General features: G+C 36.1%; 1 long non-coding RNA gene across 2 annotated transcripts in view; it reads right to left on the reverse strand.

Moving 5' to 3' along the window:
- Positions 1–5,716: 5,716 nt before the first annotated feature.
- The window catches only part of LOC146760737 (uncharacterized), a 240,784-nt gene continuing 219,717 nt past the window's right edge, over positions 5,717–26,783 (reverse strand). For both annotated transcript variants that reach the window (XR_014947169.1, XR_014947168.1), the window contains 2 exons: positions 25,571–25,673; positions 5,717–5,791 (listed from right to left, as the gene is read on the reverse strand). This is a non-coding gene — a long non-coding RNA (uncharacterized LOC146760737). The remainder of the gene's footprint in view (positions 5,792–25,570; positions 25,674–26,783) is intronic.

Consider the following 26,783-nt stretch of genomic DNA (forward strand, 5'->3'; position numbering starts at 1 on the left):
CTCTGAACATAAAACTACTCCCCTTACTTTCACCAACTCCACTAACTTATGCAGGTAGATGGGGATTAAAAATTAGTCTTCTCTTCAAAACATAAGAAAGAGACAATGCTTGAGCTGTACTTTATACTACACAAAATGAAACATGAACAATTAATTTATGTTTGTTTTTTTTTTTTAAAGATTCAAGGGAGAACAAGTTTCACTTATCTTGAAGTGTTGTAAAATCTATTGTAAAAATGACATTCAGTTCATTGTCCATCTTTGTCTTTTGAAAGAAAATGGAAGAAGTGAACAGGCATTTGGCAAAAGTTGGCTTTGGACAAACTGGCAGCAGTTACTGCATTACTGAAACACATTCATAAATGCTGACTGCTTCTTCCCTGAGAGAAAGCCAATAAAAGTACCCACCTTGGCCTCTACCTTTCCAGATATAACATTTTGACACTTTGGTCTTGCTAACATATGCTGGTATTTTAGTGTAAATCTTCTACATTTACATTAGTCCTAACTAAGTCTAAATCAAAACAATCAAGGACTACATCAGTCCATGTTGTTTGCATGCATAGCTTTCAATCTCAGACAAATATATTGTGAGCTTCATCTACATTTAAAGGGCACAAATAAAAGACTAAATCTGTTAAACATAGGAAAATGTAAGTTTTTACTAATATTTATCACCCGAGGTCCTGTGGAATTCTTTGTAACCAGAAGAGACAACTTCTTCTCCTTAATCTCTTGGTTTTAGTTTAGGACATTCATGTTATTCCAACCTTGTCATGCAAATGAAAGCAAAATTAAGGCTTTCTGTAAAGACTAGCAATTATCTGTATTTCCATAAGACTAAATCTAATCCTTTTTTAAACTAAAATGTATCAGTAAACAAAGACAGCTGTTAATACATATAGACATATTCCACCCACTTCCTCAATGAGTCAGATGTTGAGTAGTTCCTATTTGGGAGTTCAGTCTATTGGGCATAATGCTTAAGTTAACAGAGGTAGCTTCCCCTCCTGGCACACATTTGCTGCTGCTCACTGCTGTCTGTTTTCTCCCCACAGCTCTCTCATTGCACAAACAGGTGAATATATCACAAAAGATCTTCAGGGAGATATACACCTTCCCAAAGATTCATTCAACTTTCCCTCTGTTTTGTGACCTGACATTTCCACAACATACAGTCAAAATTCTACGGTCATGCCATTTTATGTTCAGATACTTCCTGAACTGCTGATGGTTTCCAAACTTTGCACTAAGTTTGCCGGGAAGCTATTTTTAGTACTACACTCCTTGATATATGCTGAATTCAATCAGACATTTAAATCAAATTAAAGCCTGAGAGCACAACAAACTGAAAAGGAAATTCAGAAGATACCATGGATCAAGTGAGTTATGTAGCTTTCATGCTAAGCAAAATTCAGGAAAAAAAAAAATAATAATAAAAAATAAAGTGTCTTTACTGTTAATGAGCATTATGGGCAGTGACATTTGCTCAGGGGATCGTGTAAGAATCCTGGCAATGGTGGCCTGGGCACTGTAGCTATACTAAATACTAACACATAAAGCAAAAACTTTGGTGTCATCTTGTATCTGCTTGTTTCTGTATTAGCATGTAAGCATACAGGAAGACCCAATCAGCTGGATGGGCTGAGCAACCTGATCTAGGCGTACACATCCCTGTTCATTGCTGGGAACTGGGAAGCTGGACTATAGGAACTGTAAGTGTCCCCTCAAACTCAAATGGTTCCGTGATACTAGACTAGGCGGTAGAATTCTTAGGGCACATCGACATCTTGTGGACAAAAGGAACATAACACATCACTACCTACTGCAAGGTTGCAGTACGGCAATTGAAACACAGTGCACACCTAAGCTAATTTCAAAGTACTTAGCTTGATCTGAGACAATCGCATTCAGAGTAGTGACATCACCTCCTCAGAGACAGAAAAAAAATGCTAAGTTTGAGACTTTTCCAGTCTTGAATGAATCTTTGCTGCTGCAGTTAGACTCCTACTCCTATACATGTTTAAACTGTTTTCAGTTTAGATATTTTGAATTTGAAGTTTCTTGTTGTAGAGGTCCAGGTTTTCAAAATATTTATAACATCAACTTGCAAAAATGCTCTGGGAAAGTCAAATCACTGATTTAAAGTAGTTTTTCCATTTCAAGAAATTTATCTTTTGCAAGCATCTAATTTTGGCTCTTTAAATTTTAATATTTTTTTCCTTCTCATTTTTCACTAGTTTTTCTCTAGTCATTTTTGCGTGATTTTAACATCTGTGCTCTCCATGATGCACAGAAGTTGTCCTGGGAAAATAGAAAGGTAGGACAAATCACTAGTAGCAAAGATAGTATGATGGGACAGTTGGTCACCTTAAAAACACAGAGATGTAGCAACATGATTCAAACCTGGTGGGGCTAGATCATGCCCTCCACGACTGTGGCTACACCCAGTACTTTCCATCTGAAAGGTAAGTAGTGGAGCTTTCTGAAGAAATGAGGATGAAGTGACAGAACACCACATCTATCTGCAAGCTTCTCAACTTTGTCAAGGCAAATTGAGATGATTTCACGAACACAATTAGAGCAGCAGAGGGGAGAGACCTGTAACAAGGCTCCCACAGAGAAAGGCCATGAGAATTCAGCCCATTGGAACAATTTTTAGAGTCAACAGCCAAACAGCACATACAGTTGCAGGGTGATTTTTGTAGACCTCAATAAATGCAGCAAATATAATTCCTCACCTCAAGGATAGGTAAAACTGGAAGAGTTGCACAGAGGAGAAAGGAATGCCAAGGAAAATGGCAGGCACCAAGAAGTGGGTGGATTACATACATGTACTACAGAGCAAGAGGTAGCTAGATTTCTTTAGTAATTCTGATCATTGAATATCAGCCTAGTTTTGGCTCCCAGTCCATACTTATTACGTGGAATTTTGTGGCCTGTGCCATGACAAGAGGTCACAGCTAATAGCAGTTCTTCCTGCTGTTAAAAGTCCATGACTTGTGGATGGCTGGTCTTTCCAGTTGCACAGAAAGTAGAAGAAAGCAAAGCTATTTGAGCTTTTCTTTGCTCTTCAATAGCAATAAGGGATGTTAGCTCAGACCAATGACTGTAGAGTCGAAGGTGTTTAAGTTTTCCTAGGCTGCCCAACTAGTGTACCTGAATGATGGCACTCTATGCAAAGGAAAGACAAAGTCGACACCATTATGTTAGCCTTCCTGTGGCTGAGAGGCATGTCAGTCAGTGCCGTACGTGAATTTGTGAGAAAGACGGCTGTTATCACTGGAAGTAGATTAAGACTACTAACCTACCCAAACAGCCATCAGACAGTACAGGCTATTGGCAATCAAGCCTGACTGGACAACTGAGTTGGTGTTAGATAACACAAGAGATGTAATAGATTGCAAAGAATAATCCATTCTTGTTTTTAAATATGATACAGATGGCTTTTTCTCAGTTTAAAACTTACATGTTTTTGTCAGACAGCCATTCATGATAATAGAAAAAAACAAACCACCACCAACAAAAAACCAAACCAACAAAAAACAAACAAAAAACCCCCTGTATTTTAAGTAAAACTTCCCAGAACTGCCAGCTAATTGGCCATTGGAGGCACTGTTAACAACTGCATCTGGCCAGCCTGTGCCAAGTGTAAATAGACTCCTAAGCGACTTATGCTACAAATGCATGCATATACAGTCTGAGATCAAAGGAGCTACTTCCACAAAGTCAGTGTCCAGAAGTTAAGTATCAGCTGCTTTTAGACAGTCTGTGCCGCAGGTGGCTGGATGTAGTAGTTCCTTTGTCCGTTGCCTTGCAACATGTGTGCCAGTAAGGAATTCTCAAAAGGTAACTCAGTTCAGCTCTCCAGAAAATAAGAACACCAACATACATAATGTTCACGTTTCATGAGACAAATGTTGAGTAAGTACTAAATTCTCCCTAAATTTCTGTGCTAGCCTCAACTTTTCAGAAGGAAGATTGGGCTGCTGGTAGAGCAAGAGGCTAGGCAGTTGAGAATTAGGACATATTCCTGTCAGTAATAAACTTTATATGCAAACCCGAGCAAAACAGATATTTGCTTCTTTGTGCCCCAACTTCCCTGCCCACAAAAAAGCTGTCAATTGCTCCCTACTCATTCTCATAAGCTTGGAGAATTAATTTATGTCTGAAGAGTTTTTTGACAGGAATCATTACAGAATTATTAAATGTTCTTATTACTTTTCCAGTGCAATAAGTATATCCAGTCACTCAGCCAACTGGCAAGGCACCTCAGATGCTTTTGACTGTGGATATCTCTGTTTTTCAGGCTTCAGAAGGGTATCAGGTAATACCTGATAGCTAGGTTTGGATCCCCCCTCTAAAATGAACGTTAGCTGTATTTTTAAACAGAGATAAGGGAGAAAGGAGCAGTGAAGGATAATGGCAATAGTTTGGGGCTGTCTCTTTTGGCTTGGCCTCAGCCCCCTTATCTCACCTAATGGCAGAATGAGTGCCAATGTTTATTTGGCCATTCTCATTCACCAGCTGCTCCTGTACCATAGTGTTTCTCTTCCCAGATGGCAGCACGATGTTCTACGATAAAACTGACATAAAAAACAATGCAAAATTTGTCTAAGAGAGGTTCAGCAAGCATGAGAAAAACAGATGATATCCTTCAGAGCTAGCCAAGTTGCCTGACCTTGATGCCAGAGTAATTATGGTTTGATTTGAACAGAGAGTAAGAAAAGAAAAGCCACTGCCAGATTTATCAGGTACGTTTCTGGAAGAGGGAAATAATATTAAAAAATACTTTCCACTTTTTGTTACTGTTACAAAATTAATTGCCGCCATCTGAAAAAGCTTCCAGAAGTCCCACGTATTATGTGTTCTTGTGAACTATTACATGTTGGCTACTTAATGCTCTTCTAGATGCACCTATTTTATTCTGTTATACTGTGATCACACTCAAAGAAGCAGCACTGTGATAGAAACAGATCTATTGTCCTGGACTTCATATTTAATTTGTCAATATTTAAAGGTATTTAAGAGATATTTACTTTTTAAAATATCCTCTCCAAACTCCCACTTAAATAAATAAAAAAAAAAAAAGAAAAAAAAAAAGAAATCAAGTTGCTTTATTAACTTAATCTCCCTGAAGGCTAGATGTTTCCCCACAAAACAGTACACATATGTACACAAAACTTTTTCCTCAGTTCCAATGACTTTCAAATCTAATAACTTCAGACTTAGCCCTTTTAAAGCATTCTTAAAAAACAACCAGGAATACCACCCAAACCATTCAAAAAAGTCTCCCTTTAATATCTTGCAATGGCAGTGCTCTTTTTTTCTTCCCTCGATTTTTCAATAGGAGAATCTCTATAATAAAGAGCAAATGGGCTAGTTCTGATAAGGAGAAATTTTGGTACTTATATAGAGATTTTTAAAATTATTATTATTATTATTTTATGAGTACACTAGCATTTAAAAAACAAAACAAAACTTTTATTCAGGGTTAGAGGACAGTCTTAGAGAGGTTGAAGCTAAGGCATTAACACAATTTTTAGACCACACTGATTTAATGGTGGATCTAAATTCTCAACAATTCAGCCTTTAGAACTGAGAGCAACAAGGTGTCAGTCTGAAGGCTGAGAAGAGTGTGTTTCAGCAGCTAAAACTGAAGGAAAAAAAAAATGGCCCCAAGTTTTAGTCTGTCTGCCATAAATTGAAAACTTACCACACACGAATGCCTTCGCTGTGAGTTATTTTCTTTCACTCAGTCAGGATTATAATCTCACTTCTCATTACATGCCTGTATGGAAAAAAAGTTGGTTGGAAGAGTCTACGTTTGTCTAGAAAATGATGCTCTGAAAGGGTAAATACTCCAGAGCTGACAATTTAAAGCAACATGAATTAGACGTGCTCCTTTTTTAATATCAGAATTCATAAAATTATTGATAGGCTCCAGTTCAACATCAAAGACCTGAATCTGCCATTCCTATAGATACAAATAGATTTTAACTTTCAAGAACCTCTGAAAAAATGGGAGACTCTGAAAGCTAAGTTTGATGATTTCTCAGAAACTAGTAAAACTTACTTTTTTTGTTGTTATAATCATATTAGTTTTACCCATTCAAGTTACATTAATCAAATGAGTTGGAAGTAGTGCTGAGTGCTTGACTGCGTTGCCCCTAATTCTTGCCCTCTGCAATTAAAGATCTAACAGTGTTGGCTACTCTAATCATTAAAAAAATCTTGATAAGCCACTGTAATGCCAGAATGAGATGGAAAGTACCACCATAATAGTACAGTGGAAAATTCTCCAGCTGCAGCAAATGAGGACAAGCCCAGATGCAGCAGTTGTGGACACAAAAATAAAAAAGCTGTTTACCTTCAGAATACCTCAGGTACACAGGGATCTCCAACAAGACACCCTCACCTCCACTACCAGCCTTTGAATGAGATCTCAGAAGGAATAAATCCTGGCTCCACTCATTCTAGTCTCTCAGGTGCACTGCATGCAGCTGAGCTCCCCTGGGTTGGCCCTGCCTTCCCAACAGGTGCTCAATCACTGTTTCAGGCCGTGACTTAGCATTTCCACAACAACAACCCAAAGGCATTGAGACTGTCTGGGAAACTGCATTTACTAAAGCACTACGATTTTTTTAAAAATTATTTTTGTACCTCTGGATTTCAGGGCTTTCAATCCACCTTGAAAGCTTTTGATATACTCTCAACTATACCTCCCAAATCTAAATGAATCAAAATTCATCTGTAAGGAGATGAAGCCGCATTCTGTGGAACCAGGAGGCTTTTTGCAGTTGTTTAATGATGCCAGATGTGGTGTATACTTTTATCAGAAATCCATCCAAAGAGAACTTTGTTAGAGCCAGGAAAGAACAGTTCCTAGAAAATAGAGATGTACGGTAGTTACATCTCATAAATGATAGTTTGTTATAAAATCTTTTCAGCAAAGACAAAATCTTCTTTAGCACCTTCTCATATCCCAGTATTAAATGAGTACACTGATTTTAGTTCCCTTGTCCAATAATTAGTATTGTGCCATTCCCAAACTTGAAAATCAGTCCTAGTTGATAGAGCCCACACCACTTGTGGGTCACTCTCTACATCAGTCTTTTCAAATCAAAACCAACAAAGAATAATACCCAGCCTCTTAGTGGCTTGGCTATCAATAAGATGTGGGAAATCCACATTCTTTGATTTGAATTAAGGTTGGTAGAGTTTTGAACTTACATACTATAGAGTGGGTTTCAGCCACTGAGAAGGCTGCTACAGGGTTTCTTGTTTGTAAAAGGATAGGAAAATTCTTGAAATCTTTCAAATATTTTATCAGACACAGAAAATTGTTTTCCACTCAGTTCAAATTAGATCACAGGCTCAATGGAAATTGTAATAATTTCTGACGTTGAAAAATGTGATGTCTCATTGGCTTGAACAGCTAATCAATGATTGAATTCACTCAATGTAAGTTTACTTAAGAAGCCAGAAAATAGATGTCATGTCTTATTCATTTTGTTGTATAGGCCCAGAAAAGTAATTACTAACAAAACTTGAAAACTCTGATCTCTGACAACTGAATTACACTTCTATGTGCATATACTGTACACTATGAAATGTCCAGGAGTTAGGAGTTAATTTAGCTGGCATAGGGGAACCTCTCAAGACATTTGGCATTTACAAAGCATCAAAGATTACTGGCAACTCTGACTAGTTAATTGCTTTAAATGACATAAAACATAGGTAAGAAAACCATTTTCCATAGAATCGGAGTGGAAAATGATTAGATGCTTAGAACACCTCTCTTATGAAGGAAGGCTGAGTGAGCTGTGAGCTGGAGAAGAGAGGGCTCTGGGGAGATCTCATGCGGCCTTCCAGTACTTGAGGGGAGCTTATAAACAGGACGGAGAATGACTTTTTAAAAGGGCATGGAACGATGACAAGGGGGAATTACTTTAAGTTAAAAGAGGGGAGATTTAGGTTCGATGTTAAGAAGAAATTCTTTAATCAGGGTGTGGTGAGGCATTGGCACAGGCTGCCCAGAGAAGCTGTGGATGATTCATCTCTGGAGGCATTCAGGATCAGGCTGGATGGGCCCTCAAGGCAGCCTGACCTGGTGGGTGGTAGCCCTGCTCACAGAAGGCATTTGAAACTAAATAACCTTTAACTTCTTTAACATGGACCATTTCGTGATTCTATGAAACCTCACATATGTATCTGTATATTCTTAAAACACATAATTTTAGCTTTCTATTGCACTGTAAGTGTTGCAACTAGAACTTTGCCACAGTTTTTATGTCCACCTGTGAACTTAAGAAAGACAGCACAACAACCATATCACTAAACCAACAGAAAATATATGAAAAATGACTATGTTCTCCAGGCACATATTCATTTTAGATGCACTGGCTTTAAGCATATGTTCTTCTTGAAGTACTGCAGTCAATGTTCAATGTCTTTGGAGAACTTCATGGCAAAGCATGAAATGATTGTGTGAGATTAGCTCTGAAAGTACACCATATAATAGGAATTAGTATAAATTGAGCTGCTTTTTGTGCGAGCAAATTTCATTTGTATAAAACTCATGGCAGAAATCCCATGATTGGGGAATTTGCGGTTCCCGCAAAAGGTTGCTAAGTTACGAAGCCTGCTTGCAATTCCAGTATTACACCAAAAGAGGGCACTTAAAGCTTTCACGCAAAGCCCCATGAAATCTGCTGAAACTTGGAGCACTTTCCAACAATGTTTTAGAAATCTTCTCCCACTTCACAGCATACCAAGCAGAAACATAAAGTCTGTCACCAGACAATGAGATAGATTTTGTGAGCAAGTATAGAGTTACTTCCTAGGGAAAATGCCATTTCAAGATATTTGCATATTCACATTATTCATGGCTTAGACAGCCAGAAATGATAACTGTGATCGCCTAGTTTGACTCCCTATACAATGTCCTGAATTAATTCCTTCTTAAATGAGAACATCTGTTTTAGGAGAATGTCCTACCTCAACATTAGAGTTGTCAGTGTTTACAGAATTTAAACAATGCATGTAAATGATTTCGGAGAAGTTATCTGCATTATTTAAAAATAACCTAATTCATTTCTAGTGTCAAGAATTTATTGTTGAGCAGCTCCACTAACATTCAAAATTAACTCCCACTTTTCATTACTGATAACTAAATCAAAATAATGCCCTCAGTAAGAGGTATATTTAAAAATATCTGGAAAACTTCTTTGTAACAGGGAGTAATAGCAGGCTTACCACTCCATAAGGATGCAAAAAACTGCCAGGAGTCAAATCCTGCACAGATGATCAGGCTGTATGGATTCAGGAGCGGTTGTAGAATGCCAGCTTCAAGTCCCTTTGTTTCATGCCCAAATACCACAATTTTATACACATGATCCATGCTCCTGTCTTCATTTTGCAGAAGTCTTCCAGAGTCCTACTGATTATTTTTGGGTTTCTTACATCTGAATTTACACCTATTCACAGCTAGTTTCCTGTTTGTTTGTTCAAAGCCAAATACAAATTGTAAGATGTTGTTTTATGATCAGATTCTTAAAAATGTTGGGGAAAAACAACAATCTATTGTTTATTCACCTGCTGGTACAGAAATCTCTAGAAGATCAGTGGAACAAACAACTTGCTGCCCTTGCCAATGCCCTGCATCATCTGTCTAGGAAAATCATCCTTTCCCGCATCTCCACCTCACAACTTACCCATGTGAATACTACTTATAAAATAATGTAAAGCACAAAACAAAAATGCAGTTTAGGAAAATGAAGAAAAAAGTCACCAGATGTAATTGATTGCAGGAGACAGAAAAGTTCAGTGAGCAACAGAGCTGTGAAGACTCCTTTACAGGTGAGAAGAGAAGAGTGCCCGAGGTCAGCACATCCCTATGCATGTGCAGTATCTATGTCACTACAGTTAGCACTGCTGTGGAGTCAAGCTTAGATGTGACAGGCTGTGTGGAGTGTACACAAGTTTTAGCTTGCTTGAAAACAGAAAGTACTTCTAGGACTGCGTTTCCTGCACTTGTACACAGACAACAAAGGGGTTGGTAAAGAGGAAAAATTAAGAGCAGGCATTTGAAAATGGATCATTCTCAAGTCAGATTCCAAATGTTGGTAAGATTCAGCAATTGCCTTGTAAAAGTCCTGCTTTTGATGGGTTTCAGCAATGATTTTTTTCCTGCTTGTCTACACCAGGTATTTCTGTACTGTAATAAAAAAAAAGAATGCTTGAATAATAAATTGCTGTAAGCCATAAAGAGTTTGTAGCAATGTATATTACAATAACAAACAGTATAAACGTCCAAGAGAGTACTGTACTCTTCATTTTGATATAACCAGTACCACTGACTACAATAATTTGGATTTAGCAGAAATCCTTTGATATAAGTCGCCTTTCTCTAACTGTGCTCTATCTGGTAACTGGGCAGGCATTTCATGAGGTTCAGCCCCAGACATTTAGTTTAGACCAAAATAAATAAATAAAAAAATAAGGTCTTTAATATATATAATTTAAATTTATATATATGAAAACAGGTGCAAAATACTCAGCTGTAGCTTTAGTGTAGCTTTTAAAGTCTCTCATCATTTGCTTCTTAAATTGGCTTCCTATATCTGCCTTATGATTAACAGAAAATAGACTTCCAAGTGTAAAGATATAGAATTTAATTTTCTATCAAGGAACTTGTAAACCTTTTCTGCTCTTTAAAATATCATTAGAACAAATGTAATGTATGATTGGGAACACAGGAAAGAAAATACTGTGAGACCTCTTAAAATCCTTTCTTGAACCAGAGTTCAAAGAATCCAATTGCTTTTGTCATCTATAATCTCACATTTCTTAGAGATTTTTACTGTTATACAGTAACAACTGTATACAACAGCTGGTCACTGTTGTATGGATTATGCTATATTTCTTAAAAAGTCACTCAAGAATGTATTAAGGTATTTCCTAAAGTTATGATGATTGTTTTCTTACATTTATAGCTCACATGGATTATACCAATAAATTCTGTTAAAAAAGCTCTGGTAAGAGATAATATGGAACTAGATACATCAAGAACAAAATACCTTGTTATTACTGCTTACACAACTGCTGCTCTAAAAGCCTTCATTTTTGTCTTTCCCTTCAGAGGCAGTGTCCTCTGCCAGTAACTGAGTAGTGAACTTGCAGGGAATTCAGATACTGAAAGGTGGTCTGCAGTGCAGGCTCCAGACTTGATCATCTGATTTTTTCAGCTAGTGGAACAGAAAGAACTTTTTCATTCAGGTTACCTGAAATCTAGATTATGTGCACAGACCTAAATGGAGCAGAACAGAGGGAGGAGCGTAGGAGGGTTGCAGGGAATGTATGCCTTTCAACAGTGCCAAGGAGTGAATATATAGTGGTGCAACATGCTCAAACATATGGGCCTACATTTGGATGCATCTGTTTTGGTTGCCCAAGCTGAAAGACCTAGAGAGCTGAAACTTCAGACCTTGGGGTCTAGCCTCTGAAAATCAGGCCATTTTATACTGTCTCAGTGATTGCACTTAAAAGTAGGCACTGGCAGTCACCAGCCAGGTTTGAAAACAGAAACTGGAGAGTAGTGTGCGAACTAGACTTACAAAAATAAATGAATGGAAAATCAGAGGTTAACGTTCTAGGCATTTTCTGAATCTGATCCAAGAGCTGAAAGTAAATTCTTAATAAGTGGAATGGAAGTTGAATCTCGAGGGTTTGATTTGGATTTGGATTTGGTCTGTACACTGATGAAAATTGTTCTAACATGGACTTTCACTGATCTGGATGAACCTGTGATATTTTTCTTTGTTAGTTTTGACAGCCACACAAGGCTCAAAATGAAAACCTTCTCCCTTGAAAGACATTTCATATGTTAATCAAGTCAGTATATGAGTCAAAATAAAACCAACCGGAGTACAATTCTAGAAAATAGATGTCAGATCCTAGGAGGAGCTGTCTGAATATCTTACTACTAAGGCCACATGCAAGAGCTCAAGTAATAGGAAAGTGTTCTAGATTTTCCTCAGCAATGTGTGTTCAGTATAAATTAGTTTGCTATGAGAAATAAAATGACAGCTTTGGCTAGATTCAGGATTTATTTTCCACAGATTCAGATCTTTGATCAAAAACTACATGATATTGATGTTTTGCTATTGTCAACAGATTGTACGTACAAGGTGTGTTTATTTTTGTGCACTTTTAATGTATTTAACCTTAATGTCTGTTTCTTTAAAGCAGAGAAAGCATGGCTCAGCATCTCGAACTGTCAAAGAAGCCTATTGCAGATTTCTTTTTATAGATGAAAAGAAGCGTCCAGATGATGAATGCTATTCACAAAGTGATTGCTGTGGCAGCCATATCATGTCTCAAAGTACACGTCTGCATAAATAGAAACTAGTGAAACTTGCAGTGACACGTAGAACTTTTTCCATGGCATTTGAAACTTTTTGTCACTTAAGTAGATTCAGTTGGAGCTGTTACTAAAAATACAAGTGTTTTTGTTTGCTTCTTTAATATCACTTCATTGAATTGGCCAAAAATGAGATATTCCTCTTCCCCTTGAGACCTTCAAGTTTAACATTAGAAGAAGTTTTGTGACAGTCTAGTAAACCTTTAATGAGATTTCTTTTTTGACAGACAGATGTAAATGTATCCCTCTAATCCTATCCTTTCAGGTCTTTGTCTGCAGATGAATGTTAATAATTAGCAGTTGCGTTTCCCCCTCTTCATAAAATTGTATTCTTCATAAATTCATCATATTTTTTTTTGTTTTGTTTTCTCAAAGTACCAGCAGCTCTGACAAGCCTCCCTTTGTTCTGATGTTTATAAATAATTTATAACGTAGAAATATCTCTTCTTAGTCTTAAAAAATAAACTAATGGTTGAACATAACATACTGCCAGGAGCAAGATCTACCACTAGATTTAGAAGAAAGAAAAAGAAAAAAAAATAGGAAACGAGAAAAAGAAAAGGAGCTTCATGCTTAACAAAGGGAGAAGGTGGGAATATCACATAGAAATTCATTTATCTGAGTGAACACTGATTTTTGTTTGCAGATGCTAAATGCATCTGAGTTACACCTATGCTCCTTTTCTGCTTATTCTGCTTCTTTTCCAGACTACACACCTCAATATGCTCCATAAAAATCTAGCTTCTTTAAAATGTTCTGAATGTGCAAAGAGCTACAGCACAGACTAAGAATAAATGTGTTCCTATTGGTGCAGGTTATTTCCTTGAGGAGTATACCAGGCCCTATACTGACAATTAGCTGAGGATTGGTGTACATGTTGTAGATGCATTGCTGAAGAAAATAATTCATTTAGCCATGAAATTAAGTCTATCATAAACAACGCATGGACCAGCTGTTGGTGTTGGGATTCTTCAACAAAAATGCTGAAGGGTTTACTGCACTAGAAGATACATTGTCACAAACAGCAGCACCTGTGATCCTCAAGCTGGAAGGAACACCTACTTAAATTAGAACTCTGTTAGAGTTCCAATTTATTAGAAACCCAAGTATGCTGGGTTTCAGCACCCACTGGATGCCATGGGGTGATGCAGACTTCAAATGTTTGTATGACACTTTATTGCTTTTTCTTCTTTTTAATGCTGTCACAGCAGGAGAAGCATCCACACAAATGGCTAGAATTATTGTTAATTGGAGCAAATATAACTGAATTTGATACTGAGTTATTTAGCAAAGATCTATAGAGAAACATTATTTTGCTGCAGGTTAGTATATGTGAAAAGAGATAGCTGAAAAGTTGTTTTGTGGTATTTTGAAAAAGAAGGCTTCTAAAATAATAGCTCTACTGTGCACTTTAGATGGGGATCTTGGGTTGTGTTGGTTGCTTGGATTTGGAAGCACAAGGAGGTAGCATACCATTTACCCTCTCAGTTGGCCACCTATAGCACTGACACAAGTTAGGCAACAACTACTACCTCACTGCTTTGTGGCAACGTGCCTGCAAGCAGGGCAGTCAACACTCAGTAACTACATGCAAGCAAGTAATTTGATGCACTGTTTTAAAGCAAGTGACTGTATCACATGAACCAGGCAGCAACATGGACATACTCTGCAAGCTACGAACAACGTCCACCTACTCTTAGAGCATATCATCACAAGTAGTTGTTCGTTATTATGACTGAATCTAGAACATGATGCAATTTTGGGATAGGAAATGAGTGAAAACAGAGTATCTTATCCAAGGTCTATATACAGTAGAAAAAGAGAAAAATAGACAGATATGCAATTCAGATGTGGTCTTGACCTGCAGGGCTCATCTTTGGACCTAGTAACTGACAAGAGGGCTGGATCCAAGAATTTAGTTTGACTTTGTAAGAACCAGGCCAACTGTCTTTCGTAAATTATTCACTCCCACTTTTGGCTGGTTTCTGACTTTGCAGCGTGGAATGAGTTTTGGCCAGGAAGAACAGCCATGCAAAATATTTTGAAATAACTGTTTAAGGAGCTTTCTGAATACAAGAAGATGTCAGCCCCAGCAGCTCAGAGATTAATCTGCTTGTACAAAAACAGATTGGAAAGAGCCGGTTTAAATCTCAGTCAAGTGTCCAAAATCAATTGGAACCCACTTTTAAGGAATTTCATCTTCTAATCCTTTACTGTCTCCCACCCCTTGCTTTTTACACCACATAAACAGGATTTTGAGCTTCTTTTAAAATACATTTAGTGATGGTCTGTAAATCTCTGCTGAAATGGCTGCTGCCTTCAGATCTTACAGGGTATGATGTTCGGACTCAATGTTTTTCAGGAAATATACATTCAGACCAGAATCCTCCTTGAAAATCTGTGTGCACATATTGTAAGAAAGGGAGATAGGCAGACCTAAAACAGAGCATGTATCAAGTCCAGAATTTCATACAAAGGTAGCATGCTCATGAGGAGACATTTGAAAGCTCAGTACAATCTTTTTCTGAGGACTGCTTTGGATCAGTAGAGAAACTTGTGTCACAGAAAGGGAGGATAAGGTTGAAAGAAACACAATATTTTGTTGTAACGAAGGGGGAAATAGAGAAGAGGGGAGAAGTATGACAGATGGATAAAAAGACAACTATTTGACAGTGGTAGTTTCATGCTTCCACACTTAAGATGGTAGCAGAGATGATAAGCCTTGCATGATTTTGGATTTATATAGACTTTGAACAATTACATCTTTAAAGTGAAATGTCTGTCTAATAGTATTGTTGCATTAGTTTCCAAATTTTTACTCAATCATCTTTCATGGCTACATAAAATATTAGAGTTACAACACTACTTCTCTTTGTTGAATAATACCCCTGTTTATCTCTGCTGCACAGGTAAAAACACTTCCAAATGTATTTGCAATTTACTCTATTCTTACCCATTCCAACCTTTTGCTTGAATAAAGACCCCAACATCTTAATGCCTAAAAGAGAGATCAGGACCTAAAACTGTACCCAGACCTCAGTTTTTATCAGGTTCTAAAATGGACCAATCAAAACTGCAGCTGTAGCACACCTGAGTTTTGATGGTTTAAATATCTTGATCAAAATTTTTTCAACCCTTTGCTGGTTGTAACTATGTATCTGTAAAGCAAAGAAACTGTCTGGCTCTCCGGTGTTATTAAGCAAATACAGTATACAAAAGCTTTAAGCTTTAAACCGTACAGCATGATTATTATGATAGCAGGAGGTGTCAGGTAGAGACAAAGACACGTGGATAGAATTGATTTGAGGCACGTCATCAGAAAATAAGGGTGATGTGATCACAGTACTAATAGCATATGCAGCAGCTGAACAGTTCTACATGGCAGCTTCCATCATACCCTTCATATGAAAAAAAAAGATTCTGAGTAAATGATGGGTGAATGCAGAATAAATTGTAGTGTATGACAAGACACTTTCTTTTTTGTTTAATATATAAATCAGGAGCACTTATGTATTGATATTAATTAAAATAATGTATTTGCTTTCTTTCGACAGTTATGTCAGCCTCATTAAAAGCCAAGTGCTAAATCTTCATTATATTTTCAATATTAAAATACTTCCATGAAATATAAATTAACATTTAACTTGTTGCTGGTCATACTAAGAAAAACCATTGGGATGAAATCCTGACCCAGTTAAATCAATGAGGCTTTTGTTTCTGAATTCAGTGGGGTCAAATAATTCCCACAGTGCTGGCAACAGGAGGCAATGGCCTTAAATCTGAAGCACGTTAGTCTCAAGAAGTGTTCTCTTTCAGGCTGTATTCCCATTTTCCATGATAATAATTGAAATTTTACAGGTGCTTTTGGAGATATAAGAGGAGCCTGTGCCCTAATGAGAGCAAAAATGATTCCTGGGTAGTTTCAGGTTTGTTGGTTTTTGGTTTTTTTTGGTTTTTTTTTTGTTTGTTTGTTTTTTTAGGAAACCCTACATTGTGTCTTCACTTTGAATAATTTTCCCTAACAAAAAGATGCAGTACTGATTCTAATTCAATTATAAAACTGAACTACTTTTCAGAATATGAAGCTGGCAAAGCAAGCTAGTAGCTCTCATCTGAACTCTGTGATTTATATCAAAGAGCAGACTGTCACTGTTGCAGATCTTAACAGACATGCCTGCCTGATGAACACAAGTGCCAGGCAGTGAGAATGGGCACTATAGGACTCCAAGTCCTGAACCTCTATAGATCCTAGTTCACTCTGCTACTGGTTTAATATTTCCTGGACAGATCAGGAAGAGAGAATAGGAAAGTTGAAGGGAAGCACCATAGTGTGTACATGCACAGCTGTTACCAGTGACCCTCATTTCTGCAATAGATGCCGTATTGAATCAGAGCAAATCTAACAGGGACAGCTTGATAACAATCTAAAGATTCATTTGAAATTGTCTCGTTGCCTCTCAGGTGTGTTGTACTAACTGAAGTAACCTTTAAGCATGTTCGTGTTTCAGAAAGGAAGATCAGGAAGATCTCATAATTACGTTTTATTTGACTATAGCTTGTTTGAAATAGAAACAGCCGATTCTCAGCTACCTGGGCATATGCACTGCAAAACCACAAGGTGGTGGTATGGTGTCACTTTTTCCTTTAAAAAACAAAAAAGAGATTTTGTTTAATGAGCTTGAACTCACAAGCCTGCTCATCTAGTGAACTGTGACTTTTCAAATACCAACCTATTAATGTCAAAGGCAATACTGAAGGGAACAGTTCTGTTTGATTTAAAAAATACAGACAATGTGAAGTCCACTATGCTCTAATATCTATCACCTATGGGGCTCCATTCATGCCTAATGCTTTATTCAAGCTAAGACCTAGTTTTATATATCAGATTAATACATATCTACAGCTTTGCACCTTTCTATTTTGATTTTTTTATTATCAGGGCTCGCTGGGGCCATTTTCATTCCCTTACTATAGCATCTGCAAGCAGGTGGATTAGAGATAACTCTCATTGTGCTTTGTTTTCTCCTGACACTGTCATTAATCATTCCTTAAGCCACACTTCAACTTATAGTAATCAGGACTGGCTGTTCCCGAGCTGCACAAGAATTGCCTTTCACAATGTAATGTGAAATTGGAAGCGAATGGCTGAAGCCAGACGCTTTTTCTGCATTCCCCATCTATCTCATCATTTAGGTATTTATCCATCTCAGGCTTGTACAGGGAGCATCTCTCTCCTTCCCATGAGGACACAGATTGCAACAGAGGATCAGATTTGTTACCCAGGCTTTGGGCTTTGATTGTCCTCTTATAAGTTCAGGATTAAAGTGAAATTTCCCACAGGGCTATGCAGGATTTGCTAGCATTTAACTGTTTAACCTGGCTGTTTGTGAATGAGAATCCTGTGGTCAACTATTCCGTAGAGAATATTATGGTAAGCCAGCTCTGAATGGCAGACATTTCGGCAAATTCCTGTAAAGACTGCTGCAGTTGATTCCAATTAAGTTCATACCTGATAACAATTGTTTTCTTGTAGATGATGAGCAGTAATCTTATGATAAAAAACAAATGTCTATTCTCTTGTGAAATATGTGTGTCAGTTTCAAAATAAACGCAGACCTTCAAAAAAGTTACAGTTGTCTGCTTATGCTTTTAGAATCACTGTGCATTAATTTATCTTGAACTAGGTCATATCCTTCACTATGCAAAGAGCTGTATCTTTTTGTATCTTACCCAATCTCAGTAAAAAATGTAAGTAACTAATAGTATCTATAGTAGCCTGGTACTAGAATGGACAAACACTTTAAACAAACTGCATTTGATGTATTAATAAAGACAAATTGATGGTTCTGGAAATCATGCTGTTAAATATGTAGCCAAAACAGATGCATTTTTCCTGGCATTTTATGTGATTCTTGCACAAAGGAAAGTACCTATAATGTGCTATTCTCTACGAAACTGAAAGCAAGGGGGAAAATTTTCAGTCCACATTATCTATCTTTTAGTCTTAGCTTTAGAGCCATTTAAGGGAAAAGATTTTAAAACAAGTCAAAATCATTTTGTTATCTAGTTTAAAAAGACTATATGCTCAACCACTGTATATATATTCTATTTAATGTGGATGTGTTCTTAAAATGCCTAGGAGGATAGTGCTCATTTCATGTGCTTCTCCAAGAGAGACATAACACCCAAACAACTGAAGTACATAATTTAACAAAACATTTTAGCTTCAAGTAAAATCAGTTCCCTTGGAGGGAATGGACTGAATCATTAAAATCAATTTTAACCCCACTCCCTGATAAATTTTTACATTTTATCCCAAAGTTTGCTTTTCATTTTCTTCTTTGTTGGCTAAAAATATGCTGAATTTCCCAAATAAGCTTTCATGGGATTTAGTTTGGGAAAAAAAATCAGAAAAGGTTTTTTATTTATCTTTTTCAAAATAAAGAATCCCAGACAGCTCGAGGTAAAGGCTCATGGCCATTATCAGTCTCAAATCTGTAAATTCTAACCTAGACTGAAATTAACAAATAAGAAATACTAGCATATTCATCTTTTATTCACTGTTATTCTGCAGTTATTTTCTGCAGTTACATTAACGCAGTTATTCTGCTTTAAGAACCTGTAGTAATGACACTGATCTGGTGCTAACCAGTGTCTCAGTAGAAAGGAACAGTGTTTGGCTGTGTACCTTTGAAAGCCTCACTGGCTGAGTGCAAATCACTAAATATCTTTACCATCATTTAGTGTTTCTTTCATAGCATTAAATGATTACTGAAAAGGCTTAAGCAATCCTTTCTATTTATTTGAAATATCCTCTAGATTCACATGAGTAATTTTCAGCTGTGTATAATGCTCCCAAAGTAACCTCCTCATTTCCATTGTTTTAGTGTGAAATCATTTCCTCGGGAGATAATTAGAGTTGCTCCATTTATTACATTAAATGATTAGCATGCACTTGAAATGATTCAGTATATTTTCCTTTATTGCTGATGACTCTTAAATATGGGCCTACATTTTTAATGGATAAATTAAGATTATCTTGACATTTTGTGGCTGCTATAGCAGCAAAACAAGACAGGCTTTCTATTCCAAACACACATACAGGTGTGCTTTGAACAATGTACTTTATATGAAGGGCTCTAATTCACCCGAATATGTCACCTGGTTCAGCTTAAAAACCAGTAACAATATTTGAAGGTAAAATGAGTGTTAAAATGTACCAAAACTGCAATTACCTTTGTTGCATGTCTAGTTTGTAACTATTCCTATGTGCCATGGGATCAGAGTCCTTGTATCTCTGCTGAAGTCTATATTTTTTCTGAATAAAGAGAATTTTCCCAATTTATATAAAATAATTTCTTGCACTGGAAGATGCAGTTGCATCATATTTATGAATAAATCTGAATGAGGAATGAAGGAGTTTTACTATGTGCTAACTAGTGAGTTATCGTCCACAGGATTATGAAAATAAACGATTCTAGAATCAGTGAAAATATATCCCAATCAATACTTCACATTAAAATGAATTAAGATTTAATGTCAAGCTGAAGCCATTGTTTCAAGACTTTCTTTGGAGAATCAAAGAGCACCTAGACAGTTTAAAAAAAAAAAAGGCTACAAGCCTGAGAAATTATGGGGTACCTGCATTACTCAGATCCTAACAAGGGCTGCCTCAGCACACACCAAGAAGGCCCTGGACGTAGTGGATACCATTTGTGACTGAAGTGAGTACAATTTTTAATGGAGCCCTTTCAGGGCTCTATTTTCCCAAGATCATGCCATGTCTTTACCAAAAGAAGACCAAGTAGATATTTGACTGGATTTGAAAGCTTGGTCCATTGGAGTTAAATAACCTACAGCACTCTAACTACATTAGTGGATGTGAAGCTGATGTCATTATTAAGGGATGTGTTCCCTTGTGATGTGGTACAGTCACCTATCCCATAGTTCTCAAATTTCACTATGGCTGTAAGACACCTTACATGCAGTTAATTTAAATTCAAACATCTATTCAGAATTTTAACTATGTCTCTTATTAGAGGTTTTTATTATAACAAATCTTTTCATTCTCTCAGTCAGTTTTCAGAGTATTTACTTTTTGAAGAGGATACCTACAGGCAATGTGAGCTCAGAAAATGCTTTTAATGCTTTAGCAGAAAAGCCACTTTGTGCTTTCAGTGAGGAACTTCATACCTGGGCCAAAAAATATGAAAAATTTGGCTCCATAGTGTATGAACTCAGATATAATAAAAATAAAAAACTGATAATAAAAAAATATAATAAAAATAATAAAACCCACAACATTATTATAAACAATTTAGTAAGTATTTAGCATAGTATTACACAACAATTTTATAAACCTGTATCTCACATCAGAAAATAATATTTGAAGTTCCCATTACTAGAAAGAGACAATGCATATTTTTGTGCCTTATTCATTAATAAAGTACACAAATTAGTCCTTTGTACTGTTCTATATTCATTAGAACAAAACAACAAAACACCCAATTTTGAGACATTTCTGGCATTTACAAAAATTACTCTAAAATATTTCTCAATCAGTTCACAAGCATTGATCACATAGCATGAACAGGAAGTATTGCTGGTTTTGGGATACTAGATCCTGCCAAATCCAATAAAAATTACTGTGATATGTAGTGGAATGGTGATCTCACATTGTAAGGGACTGTAATGGCATGCCTAGGTTTTGTAACATTGCTCCTATGGAAACAAACATACTTCCTTTTTGTTTCCTGCCTGATCCTCACCTGCGTCATATTCTTACAGTATTTAAGCTGTACCCTTGACTGCTCTGTGGTGGGACCAGAGGAAGATTCCTTAGTCTACCTTTAAAAATCTAAGAAATACTTAAAAAATACTTCATCTTTTCCTGGGCAAATGCAAGAGGAATGTGGATACCAGTTAGAGTTAAGCCCTAACAGAGAATAGAAGTCAGTTCCTACACGACAAATGAGCAAAACCAGCATCATCAAGCAAAATTCTTTCACTGTATGAGGATGTCCCATCCAGTAAAATGCTCTGGACTCAGACATTGCTTCTGCCATTATTGAAGTCATAAATGTGACACTTTTTACCAGTGTTACTGGATCAGAACCACCATAACTAGAGATGAAAGTTCACTCACCTTATTAGCAGCAAGTAATCCCATTTCCTAGCCCCATGACTAGCATATGATGTAGGCACATTTATCCTTAAAAACTTACTTGAACAATATAAAAGCACACCATTAAATAATAGCACTACTATAGGCATATTATACTAAAAGTGCCATAATGTTGTTTGTATATGACAGGCATTTTCTGTATAAGAATGCTGAAATTCTACACTGATGTCATTAAAGCTTAAATGACACACTAGCAAAAGATGGAGATTCTAATGTATGGTGGTTTAAAACTACACTTCTTTCCAGGTTTTAGAGTATTTTTTAATAGATTCAAAGCATATTTTTAATAGATGAAGTTATTACAATACCAACAGTAGTGGCGTGAAAGGTTACAATGGATGAACACCATCTCTCTCAAACATTTATTCCATTTAAGTAAAAATACCTGATAGAGAGCATTTCTATTATTCACAAGAAATCATGCAATATAATGGTTCCTAGCACTCCTTTTGTAATAGCTTATTTAAATACTTGGGGCTGCAATTCAGATTCCCACTTTGTTCAGACTTCACAGAAATACTTCTTACAATTGATCAAATTTTTATTCTTTATTGTATTCTAAATAGCCTTTGATTTCTCAGAACCCAAGACTAAAAATTAGGTTTGCAGAAGTGAAAAGTAAAGTCTTAAAAAAACCCAAGGCACTTTTTCTTTTCCTTCCATGACTGAGGAACAGCAGCTACAAAACTGAACGAAAAAACTGTGCTGTGAATCATTTTGTTTACAGAATAGCTTGAAGGAATTATTCCTGAAGCCCAGGTGGATCTTCATGAGACTTTTCTAAACCCCTAACATCTAAAATGACCTGAAAGTACAAAGAACACTAGACTCTGGATTTCTTTTATTCGTAACATTTCTATCAGTGCCTCCACCTCAGACTACAGCAGTTCACAGGAAGCCAGGCTGATAAGGAGTTACTAAAATTCATTTCACTATCTTATTTAAGTTTATTTACTATCAAACTCAGTATTTGAGTGAAGATTTGGCAATATATCACTACCTATGATATTTGATGTCATTCATTTATAGATTCTATGGTTGCAACTTTTCTCAAATTCCTTGGACTTTTAATGTATTTATTAGAAGTTCAATGTAACCTATGAGTTGAAGATTTGTTAATGAGTTGTTGATTTAAATCACCTGAGGATTAAGATGTTCTTGGAGAATAAAACAGTGATGGCTATTTCCATTTCAGAAGATCTGTGTTTTATTTAAATATGAAATAATAAATTTATTTATTTATTTAAATATGAAAACAAAGAAGCAAAAGTATACTTGAGTTAACTCACTGTAAATTTACATTCAAACACTAACAGTGGGAGATATGACTGGACTTCAGGTGGATGTGCTACCTTTTCTCCATTATATTTCACCAAGATAAAAAGGCATGCTTAGATAGATTACTTGATTATTTTTTCAAAAATAATAATAATAAAAAAACCTAAAATAAGCAGCTCTATGCTGCCATGAAGGAATATTATTGGCTTAAAAAATGAAATAAACCACTGAATTATATGAATACCTACTCAGTGTTTTTTTATGAAAGCTTGTTACCTGTGTATATAAGGATATTTCAAATCACTACAGTGTGCAAATGAAGGTATATACAAATTTTAAAGCATGCATTAGCTAAATGCTAAGCAGAATCAGCTCTCTCAGGGGTATAAAAAGTCTCTAATCTCAAGAAATGCACCATCTCCTGATTTGCAGCTCATTTCATAATGATTTAATATGATAAACTTCATAAGGCAAAAGTATTATCAAGCTACAGCATGGGAATCTTAGAGAAATCAACACTGTTCTTTTTAATACCACTCCCATTTGCATTTTAAATAACCAAATGGTTTTCAGGCATTTAACAGAAAAACATTTTTTTTAAATGAATACCAAGAGACATTTGTAAATAGCACTACAAATTGCTTCTGGGCTATAAACCTGAGTGCCAAGTTTCACTCCGGTATGAATACAGACAAGTGTTAAAAGTCTGAAAAATGGATTCCTTAATGGATATACTGGCAGACCTGTAAGTGTAATAGAGCTAGCATGTGCCACTTTAATAAAGATATCATATTTCATCTCCTAGATTACACACAGCTTCTCTATTCTAAATAAAAAGATTAGAACTAGAAATATTTTCCCTGCATATCATATTTAAAAATGTACAAGGGAATGTCATCCAACAATTTGTAAGCATTAAAATTATTTCCTCGAAAACAACCAAAAGTAATCCCTAAAGATACAGCAAATATACAGTTCCTATATTGAACAAACAAAAATAGATTATGCATTGCTTCTTCAAAATCAAATACATCTGCTTTGACTGAGGCATGAAGACACATTCAGGGGCTTGAATCTTACCACTATATTGTAAGTGCATCAGTAACCTTGCGTTTAACCAGATTATTTACACTCATACCCTTATAAGATCACACCCATTGCTGCTGGTGTGAGGGAGCGAAGGAGACTTCTGAAGCTGAATACAAATGTGATATTTTTTGCTGCACTCATTAGGCCCTGACTTTATATCACATGTGTTAAATTCACAGAGATAAAATAATACAATCATATCAAGACTAAAAATTTAATTCTAAGCAGGGGCTCAAAAGTTTCCTTCCATTCTAGCTTGCTTTGTAGTTCATCTGAACAAATACCCTGGCCCTGGAATTCAATGTACATTTTTGTATGCTTCTTACTGAATGTAAGTGCATTTTTCTCCTGAAAGTTCTTCTAGCTGGATGCATACACATTTGTACACATAAGTTGTAATGTAAAATATTATTATGCTTCTTCGCTTGCTTTTGCAAAAAAAAAAAAAAAAAAAAAAAGAAAAGAAAAAAAAAAAGATATGAGTTTCACAGTAGGAGGGTATCATGTGAGCATTGTTGTTAATATGAAAACATAGATTGGTCTTTGCAAGCATTTTGATGGCAGGGTAAATTAGTTTAGATTTCACCTGACTATATTATCTTCAGTTGCTATGCTAAAAATGCAGATAGAATGTAATGCGCATTAGCAGTGTCAGACTTCAGATCCTTCCACTGGTGTGGTCAGGGTGTTTAAGCTTTTCTTTTCACAAGTGCTACTTTCAACATGAGAAAAAGGGTTCAAGAAGTCACTGAATCTATAGATACATTTTAGTTGAAAACAGGACAATATATTTAGAAGGGGAAGCAAGAGTTCTCCAGAGTACACCATATTTCCTCCTGGTTAACCAAACAATACCGAGCTCCAATTAAAGCAACAGCTTGTATGTCTCCTTTGGCCCCTCAAAAAATGATCCTTCACTTCAGTGAACATTTTCTAATATAATTTAACTACTCCTTCTGTTTATGTCCATATAGCATGATTATCTTTCTTCCAAGATCAAAGTGGTGTGGATCAACAGATATAGTAACCCACTAGAACAAAACTAAGCTAAATTTGCACAAAGCTCACTCATATTAGTGGGTGAAACAGGCCCTTGCAGCTGACAAACACAACAGGAATATTCCACTCTCCATTAAAAATAACGAATAAAGATAAAGGTTGATAGAAAAAAAAGGTTTATCTTGTGTTTCAATGTCTTACCTTCCCATAAGGAAGATCTTAAAAACATACAGTAACATTCACAAGACTTATTCATTCATGTAGGAGTGATTTTCAGATGTTTAGGGGAAGGTCTGGCTCTTTCTTCTTTAGAATTAATGTAAATTTAACTGTTTCCTTCGGCAGTAGAGGAATTACACAAGCTTTACTCTCATGTAGCAGGTAGCAGAACTTAACACTTGGTGTGTAGGATTAAAGTTTATTCCAAATGAGAAACTAAGGCTGCTATTTCCAATAGAACAAATTTAATTCATAGCACCTTGTTTAAAATAAATAAATAAATAAACAAACATACAATTAAAAAAAACACCCCATCACCAAAGAACATCAGGGCATGTAGCTGGTCTTTGAGCTTTATGAGTAAATTAACAACTTACCTGGAACAAAAGGGGAAGCAAACAATAACAGCACAAAACCAGGTGATGATTCCTAGACAAGAGTGATTGTGGTTGCTCTTCCTGACAGCTGTGATTGTAGAATCTGCAAAATGATATTGAAATAGATTTTAGAGATTTTTTTTCCCCCCAATTATCTTCCTTTATAGGGAATATTTTCATAATACTTAAAAGTGGTATCCTTTATTACAATCTTTTTATAGTAAAATCGATAGAAGCCTAGGTGGTGGGTGTATTGTTGTGACACTTAAGCTATTTGTAAATATTGCTCAAAGCTTTCTTAGCATACTTTAGCAATGCAACATTTCAGCAGAGTATAATTTATCACACATGATATATGCTGTATACTTCAAAGACAATCACACTGGAAAACAGATTCATGAAAGAAAAGCTGTGAATGTGTCTTACTTTCAAGTAAAGCATTTTTTAGTCTCTGGACAGAGTGGGTTTGGAGGATTACTTTGTGATCATGAAAACTGAGTGGTGGGCAGGAAGCTGCTTTTTTTTTTTTTTTCTTTTTTTTCTTTACTGTCAGTGCTCTGTAAAAAACAGCCACTGCCTTTCTGCATGACATTTCTCCTAGTTCCAGCCTTGCTGCTTCTCACATTTTATGTTCAAGCATGCTCCTCTGATTGCGAGATTGGAGCTGCAACATCAGCATAGTTTTATTACCCTTTCATTCCAGATATGAAAAGAATGCATTGTTTTACAGTAATATTACATTCAGGAAAGGCTTTGTTTAGACTCATTTAAAATTCTTTTAAGAAATCACATAAGAGCTTTATATATATAGAACAAATTCAGTCAACAACCTACCAGTCTGTACCAATCAGCTTATAAAAAGTTAACTTTTTACCCCCAAACACACACATAAACTTTCTGACAAATAAATTGTTATTTCTTTCAGCTCTAATTCCAGTAAACAAACAAAGAAACAAAAGACAAAAAAACAAAAATCAACAAAACACATACAAACATAAAAAAGCTCTCTTTTATTATGGTCTACAATTTTCAGCTTATGAAAGATGTTTTAAACAGGTTTTAATTTAACAGCAGGATTGTAGAGTGATCTGTACTTTCCCTTAGCAAGTGGAGAACCTAGCCACTGGCTGACTGGACATTGTGAAGCTATAGCAAGAAAACCCAGACAGTGGTCATGGATAACGTATAATGAAGTCTTTACGTTCTCTTATAC

The sequence above is a fragment of the Coturnix japonica genome, chromosome 5, assembly GCF_054131305.1.
Source record: "Coturnix japonica strain WE chromosome 5, WE-NBRP24, whole genome shotgun sequence".
Taxonomy (NCBI): Eukaryota; Metazoa; Chordata; class Aves; order Galliformes; family Phasianidae; genus Coturnix; species Coturnix japonica.